The sequence below is a fragment of the Lytechinus variegatus genome, chromosome 6 (genome assembly GCF_018143015.1).
Source record: "Lytechinus variegatus isolate NC3 chromosome 6, Lvar_3.0, whole genome shotgun sequence".
Classification (NCBI taxonomy): Eukaryota; Metazoa; Echinodermata; class Echinoidea; order Temnopleuroida; family Toxopneustidae; genus Lytechinus; species Lytechinus variegatus.
The window spans coordinates 15,374,741-15,388,726 of record NC_054745.1 but is presented as its reverse complement, the minus strand read 5'-3'; the positions used below and the strand labels follow the sequence as shown (position 1 = coordinate 15,388,726).

The 13,986-nt window shown below is 40.1% G+C and overlaps 1 pseudogene; it reads left to right on the top strand.

Moving 5' to 3' along the window:
- The first annotated feature begins 421 nt into the window (after positions 1-421).
- Positions 422-2,928, top strand: LOC121417081 (annotated as a pseudogene).
- The last annotated feature ends 11,058 nt before the right edge of the window (positions 2,929-13,986 follow it).

Sequence of the window (13,986 nt, the reverse complement as noted above, 5' to 3'; positions counted from 1 at the left end):
GTTCCACAAACATAATGTGCCAACAAATTACATTGTATTTTTCTATTTGAATTTTGCAGGAAATACTGATATGTTGCATATAGGAAAGTCGTACGATGGCGCTGGGGATACCTTGGGAAAGATATAAGAGTTCAAAAACCTGCCTGCATCCATTTGAGGATAATGCGAGCTTACCCTGCCGCAGCTGGGAGGTACAAAGGAACTGTGTTGAGTGTCTTGAGATGCTAGTTTCTTGATTCATGAACTTTTGCGGATGGAATGTTCAGAGAAACTGCACCTACAAGAAGAACTTGCAACAGAGAGGCAAGAACGATTATCTATTGAGGAGCGAGCTTATGCTTATAAGGGAGATGCCAAGAAGTTAATGACTGAGAAACGTAACCTACATATATATGGTACGTGTTGGTCCTTAAACCAATGAACAATGGAAAAAGTCAGAGACAAGCTACAAATATGAATTGAGAAAATCTACAAAACTGTCTGCAGAACTGCAAGAGGTTTCAAAATGGAAATCATGCGAGGTTTCAAAATGGAAATCATGCAAAGTTTCTCATAGACTTGTCACAAAAACATGGCATCTGAAGAGTGAAAAGGAAAAATCAAGTAAACTGAAAGCTCAAGTAGACAAATTAAGAGCATGTGCAAAAACTTAGTGAAAATCTAAAAGAAAAGAAGACAAACTAAGCATACCCTACTGGAGCTGGGAGGTACAAAGGAACTGTGTCGAGAATCCTGAGACGCTACTTTCCTTAAATCAGTGGGTGAAAATTCTGCACCCACCATCGGCACCGGATTCAAGGCCGAAGACTTCTGTGAGTCGAGTGCCCCGGTAGCGACTCCAGGAATTCCCAAATCATCGGACGGTTTTCCTGTGGGGATAATACCCCACCACTTTCTGAACCGTCCGGAGTTAATTTCAAGAATCCTGTGAATCACAGAACCTTGGAGACCCTGTGAAGCTCCATTTGATTTTATCACTTTGATTAATTACCCTATATCGATAATCATGACTTCATCCAACACCTCCCAACAAACCCTACAACAGACTGACTTCCTACCATCCCGTTTCTCGGGTGATAAGCTTGATAGGGACAACTCGACTGCGCACTTCTTGACTTTTGACGACTATCTAGATGCGCATGACATTAACAAAGCCGACCCCGACCAATTCCAGACAATACTGCGAACGTTTAGATGGACTTTACAAGGGCAGCCGCGACTTTGGATTGACGGACATCCATTTAATACATATAGCGACCTTAAGGATGGGTTCATAAGACGGTTTAGTTCGCTAAATTGTCATATAGCCATGTGACGGACTTCAAAAATATGACTATGACAAATGACGAGAGCGCAGACGCGTACTTGCAAAGGTTGAAAACAACAGCAGCCTACATCGATTATGGGGAAACCCAGATTAGGCATAAGTTGTCGGATTCTTTGCCGTCGGACTGCCGCGCGACCATACTGATGACCGCCCCCGACCTGACCTCAGAAGAAATAGCGGCAAAAGCCCAACTATACTTAGACCTCAATCACAGACAGACTAAGCCGACGAAAGAGTTATCATTTTCTGCTCAGGAGGAAATAGATCAATTAAAGGAGCAGGTACACTATTTAAACCTCAAAACAGACAGGGACAATGACAATAGGCCGAAATCCCCCCCCATGACCCCCAACCCCACGACAACGCAGTGCTAGTCGTAGTGCTGGTCACAGCGTAAGCCCCAAAAGACGACGTGACATCAGTCACCATAGACGAGACGACAGGCGCAATGACGTGCAAAATAGACGCGGTAGGAGCCCCTTATCAGTCGGACGGACAAACCGACCACCAACACTTCCTAGACTTACATCCAACTACTATGGTATCCCTGGTCATATTTGGCGAGAATGTCGAAAAAGACTTAGGGACATGACAACCCCACCACCCCCCTTCCCTGACTATCATGACTACTATGCCCCTGCATACGGTAGCTATGCCAACCATCAATACTACCCACCACACCAACAACAGCCCCAATATCAACAACCTCACCACCAACAACAACCTCACTACCAACAACAACCACGTCCACAGGATTTTTAAGACGGGAAAGAGCCAATAGCGCTCATTGTTCTTTCTCCCCGACTAAGAATAGGCCTGACAATGACATGACATCTACTCATTTAGGGATTGACGAAGTTGAGTTACAATTAACCGGAACGCAGCTTTACTAAGGGACGACTGCCAGATAGGACAACTGCACTGATTCTTTTTGACAGTGGTGCATCCAAATCCATCATATCCGGACGACTATTGAAATCCTCCCCCTATCTCTCTAAATGGACACCAACCAAAGTACCAGAGAAAGTTTGCCTATGTTCCTACAACCTTTAAGGTCCTCCGTGGAAAGAACGCGTTTACGAGCCGAACAACAGCTCATGGCCCTCAAATTCCTTGCGAGGGAGCTCATACAGAGTGACCAAATGTCCACCATCATGGAGTGGGTTAATAACATGACTGCCAAAGGAAGGCGGTATGAATGGAATCTTCCCGACCTTGTTCGGGAAGAGATAAGAAGTATGTGGTGCACAATGCAAGTGCCAGCTGGGATTCACCATCCACCGTTTTGGTAATATTCAATTCTCACATCGTCACATTATCCAACTGGCAACAGTCTTGAAAAAGGCTAAAGCAGAACTACTACCAACCATGTCATGTAGTCCCAAACAGAGCATTATAATTTACTCCTTTCTAGTTTGCTGTGCAAACCTTTCAATCAAGGAGAGTTGTGTTAATATGGTGCCTTCGGGAAGATTCCATTCATACCACCTTCCTTTGGCAGTCATGTTCTTAACCCACTCCATGATGGTGGACATAAAATACTTCTTCTCACTTGGAAAGTGTATAATGGTTTGGCACCAAAATATCTACAAGAGCTTGTCACGCCTTATGCACCAGCTAGAAGCCTGAGATCATCACACCAGCAACTTCTTAAGACTCCCAAGACACGTGTAGCATATGGTGCACGAGCTTTCTCTGCCTCAGCACCTTCTCTCTGGAATAATTTGCCATTAAATTTAAGAATTATACAATCACTGGAGACCTTTAAATCCAAACTGAAATCTTATCTTTTCTAACAGTATTAGTTATTGGCACTTTGACACTCATCCAAACTTTCTCTTTCTTTCTTTTCTTGTGCGCCTCGGAATAGAATATTTCTAGATAGATGGCGCTATATAAATGCCTATTATTATTATTATTAGAGTCTCTACCGTTGACTTAGAAGGTCCCTCTCATTTGAAGGTGAAATACAAGTTGTATGCGTGCTGTGAAGCACAACTTATTGATCGCAGTTTCACCCCCCTCCCTTTAGAGACAGCCGGCCAAATGACACAACCAGAACGTTCCATTCTGATTGAGGGGGTAATGCAGACAAGAAAAAGGATAAACAAAGTGTGTGGAGTCTATATCCTTACCAGTGGCAGTGGAAGAAGTTTTTTAAACAATTTTGATGACTCATGACCAACACACTTCATATCATAGATGCTGCAGATTGGGAGAATAGGGAGAGGAGATAGGTGAAATCATATTGTTATTATAAATTTCACTCTATTTCTAATCCATGGAGAAAAGGGATGACATAATCTTACTCTACAAATTTAACAGTATTTTTTTATTTTAATTTTTAGCCACATTTGAAACAATTCTGTATTCATTTATAGATTTTTAATTTTTATTATCATTATTTTTAGTATCACTATTATTAAAATTCTGATTATTACTATCATTATTATTTTTTCCTTTTTTTTTGGGGGGGGGGGTAGTATACTAAATCTAATAATAATCCTGAAGTGTAATTATCATTAGGTTACAGGCGAGATGTAAAAGAGGTCTAGTAGCACGGTAACAAAGCCTCTAGATTTCTACTTGTTTCTTTTCACTTGATTTTCTTCAAAGTTTAAGTCATTAATTTTTGGTCTTTCTTGTCATCTGCCACATGTTGTAGTCCTGAATTTGAATCATGATGATTTTCTTTCAGTTTAAGATGTCCACTTTGCCAGTGAGGAGGAGCACAAGGAGAATGAAAGAACATAATTTAACCGAAACTTGAGCAACAGCCAACAACTGACAACACATTGCTACAGAGGAAACTGTCAACTACAGAGCTGCATCCATTCGAAGTAAAAGTATCCAAGTACATAGATAAAAAAAATACTTGTTAAAGAACTTGACACTTGGGTTGAAGCCAGGAATATAGTTGATATTCCCAATTCATTTCTCAATGAAACAGAAGAACAAAAACAATAAATCATTGAACATTTGAAGATTGCAGACAAAGGAAGCTTACAGAGCCAGAGGAATGTGAAAAGTATTTTGAACACAGAACTTCCAAACCAGGAAAACATACATGTACTTGAAGAAAAAGCATCACTAGGATAAAAGAAGTTGGCCCTTAGAGTCCGCTATTGTTTCTCTATTAAAGGAGAATGTCATCTACATCATCAACATGCTTGAAGCAGACTTAAAGGGGAAGTTCACCCTGAAGAAAACTTTGTTGTGAAAATAGCAGAAAAACTAGTAAAAAATATTGGTGAAGGTTTGAGGAAAATCTGTTAAAGAGTAAGAAAGTTATTAGAGTTCGAAATTTTGGATTTGTGACGTCATAAACGAGCAGCTGCCCCATGTGTTATGTAATATAAAATGTATGAATTTCAAATTTTGTATGGTTCCAGATGACTTAATTTTGTTTTCTTTTCATGATCGGGTGTGAAATGATTTGTCTATTGATATACAAAAGTTACAGTGAAAACCATTTTCAATTTTCTGAGAAAATGACATTTCATTGATTTTTTACCATTCGCTATGTAGGAATGCTGTCTGACGTCACAAATCAAATAATTGAAATTCTAATAACTTTTTAATTGATGAATTTTTCTCAAACCTCCGGCAATATTTTCTATTATTTTTTCTGCTATTTTTACAATAAACTTTTTGTCAGGGTGAACTTCCCCTTTAAAGAGGATGGAGGAGAGGAACAATCCTCTACCTGTCAGTCTACAGGTTTTGAATGCTCTAAATTTTTTATGTGGTTTGCGAGCGATTGATTCTTATAATCCTAAATATTAATATCACCAAAAAGATAATTGTGCTTTAATAGCTGCATATTTTAAATGCTAATAAATCTTCCATAGACTTTTATCAAGTGCCATTAAGAAGCATTAATAAGAAAATTACTGTTGATAGAGTCATTTTTATTTCATTCTTCAAATCAAAACATGCACCAAAAAGATAATTGAGCTTTAATAGCTGTATATCTTAAATGCTAACAAATCTTCCATAGACTTTTATCAAGTGCCATTAAGAAGCATTTAAGAAAATTACTGTTGATAGAGTTATTTTTATTTCATTCTTCAAATCAAAACATGCAACACCATGACTGGTGTTGTACACTGTAAGGACTTTAGTGTCTTTTTGACACTGAAAGCACATTCAATCCTCTACAACTTGGACAGCACTAGTTTTCTTCTTGACAAAGAATACTACATGCTATACGAATCCAGTGAAGAAGCAGCACATGTACAATGGTGGAGTTGGTCAAGGTTCACTGTGCACGTTTGCGTACTTCAATTTCTAGTTAACAACCCCCTCCCAGCCAAAAAAAATAAATAAATCAAATATAAATGAGTCAAGCAGAGTAAAAGCAATAGATAGTTTGCTATCGATTAAGCTATCGTTTAAGCTATCGGTATCGTTTAAGATCGTTCAACACTTTTGACTTGCAAGACATCACATCAAAAAGAATATATGATATTCTTGTAAGTATGAAATCGGATATACCCCAAGCATTTAAAAAACTTGAGGAAAAATATAATATAACAAAAAAGGATATATCTGATATTTTTCTAAGACCACGAAAATCGACTCTGAACAGCAGACTCAGAGAATTTCAATTTAAAATATTACACAATATACTATACACAAAAAAATATTTATTTAAAATGACAACAGATGATTTATGTTCATTCTGCAGTAAAGAAGAAGAAACATATGATCATATATTCTTTTCATGTGATAAAATAAAAACTATATGGATAGAATGTGGGAACATGCTTCAACTCCCTATCATTACAAATATAGATAAAAAAGGTGTACACGTAGGCGTGGAAGGGTCAACTAAAGGAGAGGCTCAATTATTAAATCACATAATAATCCTCATAAAGTATATGATTTTAAAAAATAGTAGAAACACAAAAGATCCACCGACCCTTAACCATATTAAGGAAAAAATACAAGAAGATAGACTTGAAGAAAGAAAACTAGCTGAACAGAGAGGTCTATTAACAAACCATTTCAGAAAATGGGACAAGTTTATTTTCTAGGGATGCTGAGGCTAAGAAAGTTCAACCATACAGTTAGACTGAAATGGAGGGTAGGGTTAAGGGGAGGGAAGCAGGTCGCGCTTCCTGGGCTTGGATGGGATGTGGGGGGAGGGGCAGTTGGGATAGGAGGGCTTTACTTTGTTTTACTCATTCAGTTCAATTGCGTCACTATGAATTATTTTGTTATAACTATTTTGTTCCTGATGACGCGAATGTTATATTCTGTATTTTTTTTTGTACAATTCTTTTTTGTATTATGAATAATTATTTATTTGACTTTGTGAACAATGTTTTGTTAATTTACTATTGTATGTATGATTTTGAACTGAATGTTTTAATAAATACTACTTCAAAACAAAAAAAAACACTCGTTCAACACAAAAAAAAACACTCACGCGTGTTTCCCATAGGCTATGTAATATAGAGCTGTGCGTCTTGATAGTGCGTCTTGGCGAGAGCATAAATAGCGGTGTAGCACAGAGCGAGACATCATTTTGGTTCTAGCTCCATAACCGTGCAGACCGTTTGCTCTATGCCTCGCCAACTTGTACTTGAGTTTATCAATTATGCCTTTGGTTTTATATTGTGTCGGATGTTTCCCCATTGTGTTTCACTGTACCTCACAATCAGACAGCGTGTTATAAATTATTGGAGCAAAAGTTTAGCTTGGGTTATTATTGGTTTTATCTGTATATGCTAATTGGTAAGTCTAAATTTGAAAATAATTTTTTTGAGCGAGTGTCTGTTGAATAATGGGTTTGATTGAAGTTGCCAATTTTGATAGTGAAATTCATTTTGTAGACAATTGCATGTGGAAAAGTGACACTCGTGTGGAATATGAATTATGTGATGATAAATCTTATTGCATTCGTAGGGTTTTGCTTCGATTGGTAGAAAATTGGAGTGGGGATTATTGTCGCATATACTATACTCGTGAAAAAGCTTTTGGTTATTGTTGGGAACCTTATGGCATATGCAATTATGTTCAAAAAGAAGAAGATAATAAGGTGATTGTCTGTGAGCAATTGATGTTTACTGTTGGTCCCTGTGATGAAGAATAAAATATATGTTTTTTATTTTTGTGTTATAGCTTTGAGCAATCAACGCCATCTTGAATAGATCCAGCATTTAAACTTTTTTGGCTTTATATTTGTGAGATCTTTTATCGTAATGGATCGTGCTCGTTTGGATTTGTCATCCCCCTCTGTAAATAGGGTAGTTGTAAGACCCTGTGCAAGTTGCTTAGAGGCCCGAGAGAGGTATAATCGGTGGGAGTGTGTGGACCATGCTAATGGGCTAGTGAGTGAAGAAGAAGAGTGTACCCCTGGTCCTTCTGGAGCCCCTGGCCGAAAACTTTGCGTTCGAAACCAAAGTGGTCAGATTGTAAGCCTCGCTGAGGTTTTAAAGAACCCGGCTTTGAATGATGTTGCGAGTTCCCCTGCGAGCCCTACCCCTAGCACCAGCAGTGCAACAAGCAGTTATTTGTTTGAGATGGGGTCTCCCTCTAGGCATGATGATGATGTGAAGAAACTCATAGACGAGATGTTTTTTGACGGTGTTTCTAAAGAGGATGTTGTGATAGATGATAGTGGTGTTGACCATAAGAGATGTGGTGATGATGAGGTGCGATCAAACGATCCCTATAGAGAAGACTATGTCACTTTACAGCAAGCCCAGGATATGTTTGACGAGTGCTATGGGGTGAGCTATGTCGGTTTGTTTGAAAAGCTATCCGAAAAACCTGGGTTTCTGTCATGGGATAAGTACATTGCGGGGCAAATGGCACACTTAAAGGCCCGCCCTGAGAAGATGGATGAGTGCAAGAAACTTGAGGAAGAAATGGTTGAAAAGATAGAGAGCATGTTCCAGGGAATGAAAGATTGGACATGGTGGGAGGCTACATATGGAACAATCTATGACGTGGATGAACATCTTAGCAAGCGTGCCGAAGTTGTGAGAGAGGCCCAAGAGGTCATGGGGCGAATTGTAAGCCGTGGGGGTGATCTCCGGATGTTGCACGGTTACCTAAAGTACAAACCTAGAGCAGAATCCATTGCAAAAAAGATCGAAGCTCTAAACGTGAAAAATCCAGCAGAAAGAGATCTGCTTGTGGCGAACGTTGCCAAAGAAAGAGAAATCTCATATCTAAAAGGTGTGGTGGAAGATCTTAACGGTAAATACCGTACAATGAGCACCTTGCTAATCCCCACCCTATTGAACGTCATAAACAATCAAAACATGCTGGATAATGAAAAAGATCGGCAGCTCCAACTAAGTCGTCAGGATGACATCTGGCTGATGTTGGCGGTGATGCTGGAGGCTACACGACGTCATCACACCATCAGCATGAAAGAGAGGGATGAGTACAAGGCAAAGGTCACAGCTCAAGAGAAAGTGATAAACGACCTCGAACACCTAGTATACCGTCGGGACGACGACAACAACCCACCAGAATCCAGGCCGCTAGTAGAAAGATGTGATGATTGCAAACTTCTAAAACTGATCGAACATCCAGACATCGTTAACTTTTGGACGCCTCTTGCTGAACGTGGTGGGTAACAGTTAATTTTTTAATTATTTTGTTTAAGTATTTTGTTTGTAAAAACAGACACAGAGGTGACTTTTGTTTGTTTATTATGTGTTTTACAGAAGCCTCAAGGTCCGAAACGTCTGCCCCTCAACAGCCCCTACCTTACCCGAGGACATCCACCCCTGAAGCCGGGCGAGACACTTCGGAGCTTTGTTATGTCGAACCAGGTGCTCCAGCTGTCCCCATCATGTTAGAGTGTCCGGAGATCTACGAGGAATGGAATGTTGAGGAACCCGCCTTTCAAGGAATTCCGGCTCTAAACACACACCCTGAAGAAGAGGTTGGCATGAGTTTAGATGCCAGCGCAGAGAACATCGTGAGTTCTTCTACATCTCCACCTGTATCGACACCGCCCAGATCATCTACCAACCGTCCCCCTGTCGTACCCTGGTCCCCCTGTTACAACAGGCAAGACATACCTGAATCTCCAACCAGAGGAGAAGGATATTTGCTCAACACTCCTATGGTCGAAAGTGATGACGATGACATCATCTGCCTTGAAGGCTATACTCCACCATTCCAACGTAAGTAAACTTTGCGTAAAATGTGTGTTTGATCGAATGTCAAAAACATGATGATTATTTTGAGAGTAAAAAATGTATTTACAACAAATGTGATGATTTAAAATTTTTTATTTTGATCTTTTTATCTACAGAACAAACGTTTACCATTTCTCAGGAAGAGGTGAGAAACTCTCCAATACGAGCAAGACGAGACCTGTTGTCTAGATTTCGTCCAGACACCCCCTACCGCCGAAGACGGTCGAGCCGCCTGCTGAGGAAGAAGGACCCCATTTACCCCCGCTAAGGTAACTATTGATTTTTTGCGTTTATCTTTTTTTAAAAAAATACTTTGTTACTCTCATCATTTATTTGTGTTTATCATCAAATAAATAATTAATGATTGTTTTTTTATTTTTATTTGTTTACAGAAACTCATCTTGAAAGATGTCTGGATCATCTCCCACACCCGTTTCTCCTACCCAGAGGAGATTGCAAGCCCTCCAGTTCATCGAAGAGGTAAACATCCTCATCACCCAATTAAACGATTTTGCTCTACAGTCTACAAGCACAACACAGGATAAAGAAAAGGACTTGGATTGGATCAAGAAACTGAAGACTACTGTAATATATCCAATTTTAAACAATCACCAGTTATTAAATAGAAATTTAAAATCGATCTATGATACTATTACTCGCAAATTTGAAGCTTTACGTGTTGAGGCTGTAGATAGAAACCAATCACCCCCTTTTGTGGATTTATACGGTGATGGAAATCAATCACCCCCTTTTGTGGACTTATATGGTGATGGAAACCAATCACCACCCTTTGTAAATTTATATGGCGATGCAAATAACGAGTCGCCCCCCTTTGTTGAGTTGTATGGTGGTGGTGGTAACGAGTCTCCACCCTTTGTAAATTTATATGCTGATACCAGAAATGAATCGCCTCCCTTTGTTGAGCTGTATGGAAATAACAATGTAAATAATAATGTTGAAACTTATGACAATGTTGTACCCGAGCCTGATTTAGATGTTGAAGATAGAGAAAGGCGGGAGGAAATGTTAAACAAAGTTAGATGGTTGATAGATGCTTTGAGCGAAGAAAAAGATGATGGAAGAGAAAGGTTTACCTCTGAGGAAATTGATGAGATGATTGGGATGATGAGGGGTCAGATTGAATATCCTTTGGTCCAAAATCCTAACTTGATTGTAAGCGATGCAATGGTAGAGTTGTACAATGCGGTAGCCATTTTGTTTAATGGGGAAGAAATAGAAAGAAGAGAGGGGGAAGACTTGGAAGCTGCCATGAGAAGGGCTTGGCATTTTAGAGGAGATGAAGACATTTTAGATGAAATTTTAAGAGGTCCCATCTCTCCTACCAGGTTGGAAAGAGAAAGAGAAAGATTAGAAGAAGAATTGGGAGACCCTTTAGAGCAAATTGAGCGGGAAATATTTGAAAGAGAAGGTGTATCCCAATCCCCCTTGACCCCGCCCACTTATGATGACCCTTTGCAACAATTAGGTAGAGAGGTATTGGAAGAGCAAGATAGAATAGAAGATAGAATAGAAAATGAAAGAGGGTTAATGATAGAACAAGAAAGAAGAAGAGAGGAAGTCGATGAACTTGAAAATGAAATAGACGAGCTGTTGGCTCGCCCCGTGGACCCCCAAGATTTATTTGATCAAGTCAATCGGTTAAATGACATTTTAGATGGGCAGGAAAGGTTATTAGAAAGGGCCCAGGAAGTTCAGAGGGAGGGGTTGGCAGTGGGGCAAAGGGCCGCCAATTTAGCCCAAGAATATGAAAATTATAACGCCGAAATGGCCAATGCCCAGAGAGAAATTGAAATAAACAATGACATGTTAGATCAATTAAACATTGAAGATATTGTAGACGAGCATGCACGGTATCGAGATGAGTTAGATGGTATTTTAGAACAACCCCGGGATGAAGGAGAGGTGCAACGCCAGGTAGATGAGTTAATTCGAAATTTGCAACGTCACCAAGGAGATATCAACAGAATAGAAAACAGGGTCATCGAGGGTGTGGAACAGAACGAACAGGCTCTTGAACAAGTGCGTCAGGCACAAGAAGAAATACACCAAGGGTTGGGGGTTCGAGACCCTGTTGATCTTGAAGAATTGTTAGAGGCTTTACATCAAGAAATAGATGACATGGCCGATGTAGTCGATTTTAGAAACCAGGGTGAACAGTATGCCCGTTATTTGGAATTGCAGGAAAGATTGGAAAGGGTCATTGAAGAAATGCGTCAAGACATTGAAAGACGCAATATTGAATTGGCCCGCGCCGAAGAACTAGCCCAAGAAAGGCTGTTAGAAAGGCAGCAAGAAGAAGAAAATGTGATAAATGATATTTTGGATATGGAAAACGAAGCCTTGAATAGACCCCCAGACCATGACCAAATATTAAACAATATTCTTGACCTAGAAGATGAAATCAGACAAAGAGAAAATGAGATGGAGAACATTCTTCAAGATGTATTTGATCTTGAACAGGAAGTTGCAGAAAGAAACGAACGGCAGCGACGAGAAGCTCAAGAGGCGGCTCTTTTAGAAGAATTACAACGTCAACAACAGCAAGGGGCCGATGACGATGACGATGATCAACAACAAGATATTCCTCCAGATTTTGTATTAAACGAAGAAAATGTCAGAAGGTATTATCGTCTTGATAGGGTCCAACAAGGGGGACTTCCGGGAAGGTTTGGAGAACAAACTACTTTGTTTGGTCTAAGGGTGTTACCCCTTGATGACTTTTTGGACTTTTATGATGGGGACGAAGTGGTATCATTTATGATCCAGGACGCCATAGGGCGTTTTTTACCTCCCGAAGAAGAGAGGCGTCCCCAGGATTTAATCCACGTCCATGTTGCCCATCCCCGATTACGTCATGGTGATATCCGTCAACTGCGGAGGGTAGTTAATTGGAACATCAATGCTATCATGAACAACATTGGGGCCATCTTGCAATCGAATGAAGAGTGGATCATGGGTCTGGGAGATGGACAAGACGGGTTTAACATCAACATCATGTACATCAGAAGGCCTGGTCCTGTGGGAATGCACCCTACTTCTGTAAACATCGAAGACTATCTCAAGAAATCAAAATCGTTTTTGCAGGTAAAGGATCCTGGGGTGTTGTGTATTTCTGTTTCTTTGGCCATGGCCCATGCCAAAAAAGAGCATTGTTCTCAATCACTCAAACTATACAAACAGATGACTGCCAGTGAAAACAGGACACTTAGAAGAGAGGTAGCAACCAAGCTTTTAGAACAAAGCGGGGTCTCTCTGGAGGAAGTGGAAAAACAAGGAGGATGCCTGTTAAAAGACATCGAAACCATCGATAACTATATCAAACGCCGGTTTAAAGGTCACTATTATGTGACCGTCTACAGTTATGAAAACAGAAACGATGTGGTCTATCGAAAACAGCCCGAAAACAAGCCCGACTCTGTTGCTCTTAACTTGTACATGTACAAGAATCATTGTGGGGTTGTGACCAAATTAGAGGCGTTTTTTGGAGTAGGGTATCGATGCCCTCAGTGTGGACAACACTTTCACAAAAAGACCAAACATCAATGTACCAGGGTGTGTTCGGGTTGTAAAAAGGGTCATTGTGAACGGGTTTCAAGCAGCGAACACATCAAATGTGAACAGTGTAACCGATGGTTGTTGTCGCAAGAATGTTTTGTCAAACACCTTGAACAAGATTCTCAAGGTAGATCGACCTGCAAGACTTTGAAACGTTGCAAGGTGTGCAACGGGATGATCTCGTCAGAAAACGGTTCTCATAAATGCGGCATTGTCAATTGTAGACAATGCCATGTAGAGATGACCCAAGAAGAATGTGCCACCCACCAGTGTTATATGAGAAAGATAAAAAATGTCTTTCAAAGACGAGAAGAACAGACCAACCCCTCTGCCTCGGATGAAAAGAAAAAAAAAGGAACCAAATGGAGAAGAGGAAAAAAGAAGACCCCTGATGAGATTCCAACATGGGACCCTGACCGAAAAGAAGCGATTGTGCAATCGGAAGAGTTTATGTCTGCCGTCTGGAAGCATTTAAAGTTAGATGGGACGTGGAGAGTATTCCATCATACCGATCCCGTGCATGCTTGTCTACAAAATCTAGAAAGATTATGGAAAACAGTCCAAGAAAAAAGAGAAAACGAAAAAGATATCTTAAAAGAATGCGGGGTCTTTTTCAAAAATGTCATGGATGGCTATTGTGTGGGGACTTATCTATTTTATGATTCTGAGTGTCGGCAAGATGAACCTGTCAATGTGGAATTACACAAAAATGCCAAAAGCGGGAAACACAGGGACCGTACCAAAACACCCCGATGAAGACGATGAAGGGCATGGTATTTTGTTTAAGCATGTTCCTAATCTGGTTGTTGTTCATAGAGTCTGTGATTATTGTTGGAATCGACCTGTCGAAGAAACTTGCTTTTTGTGTCAACAAAGAGAATGGGTCTGGAAGGGGGATGGTTGTGAGGTACCTTT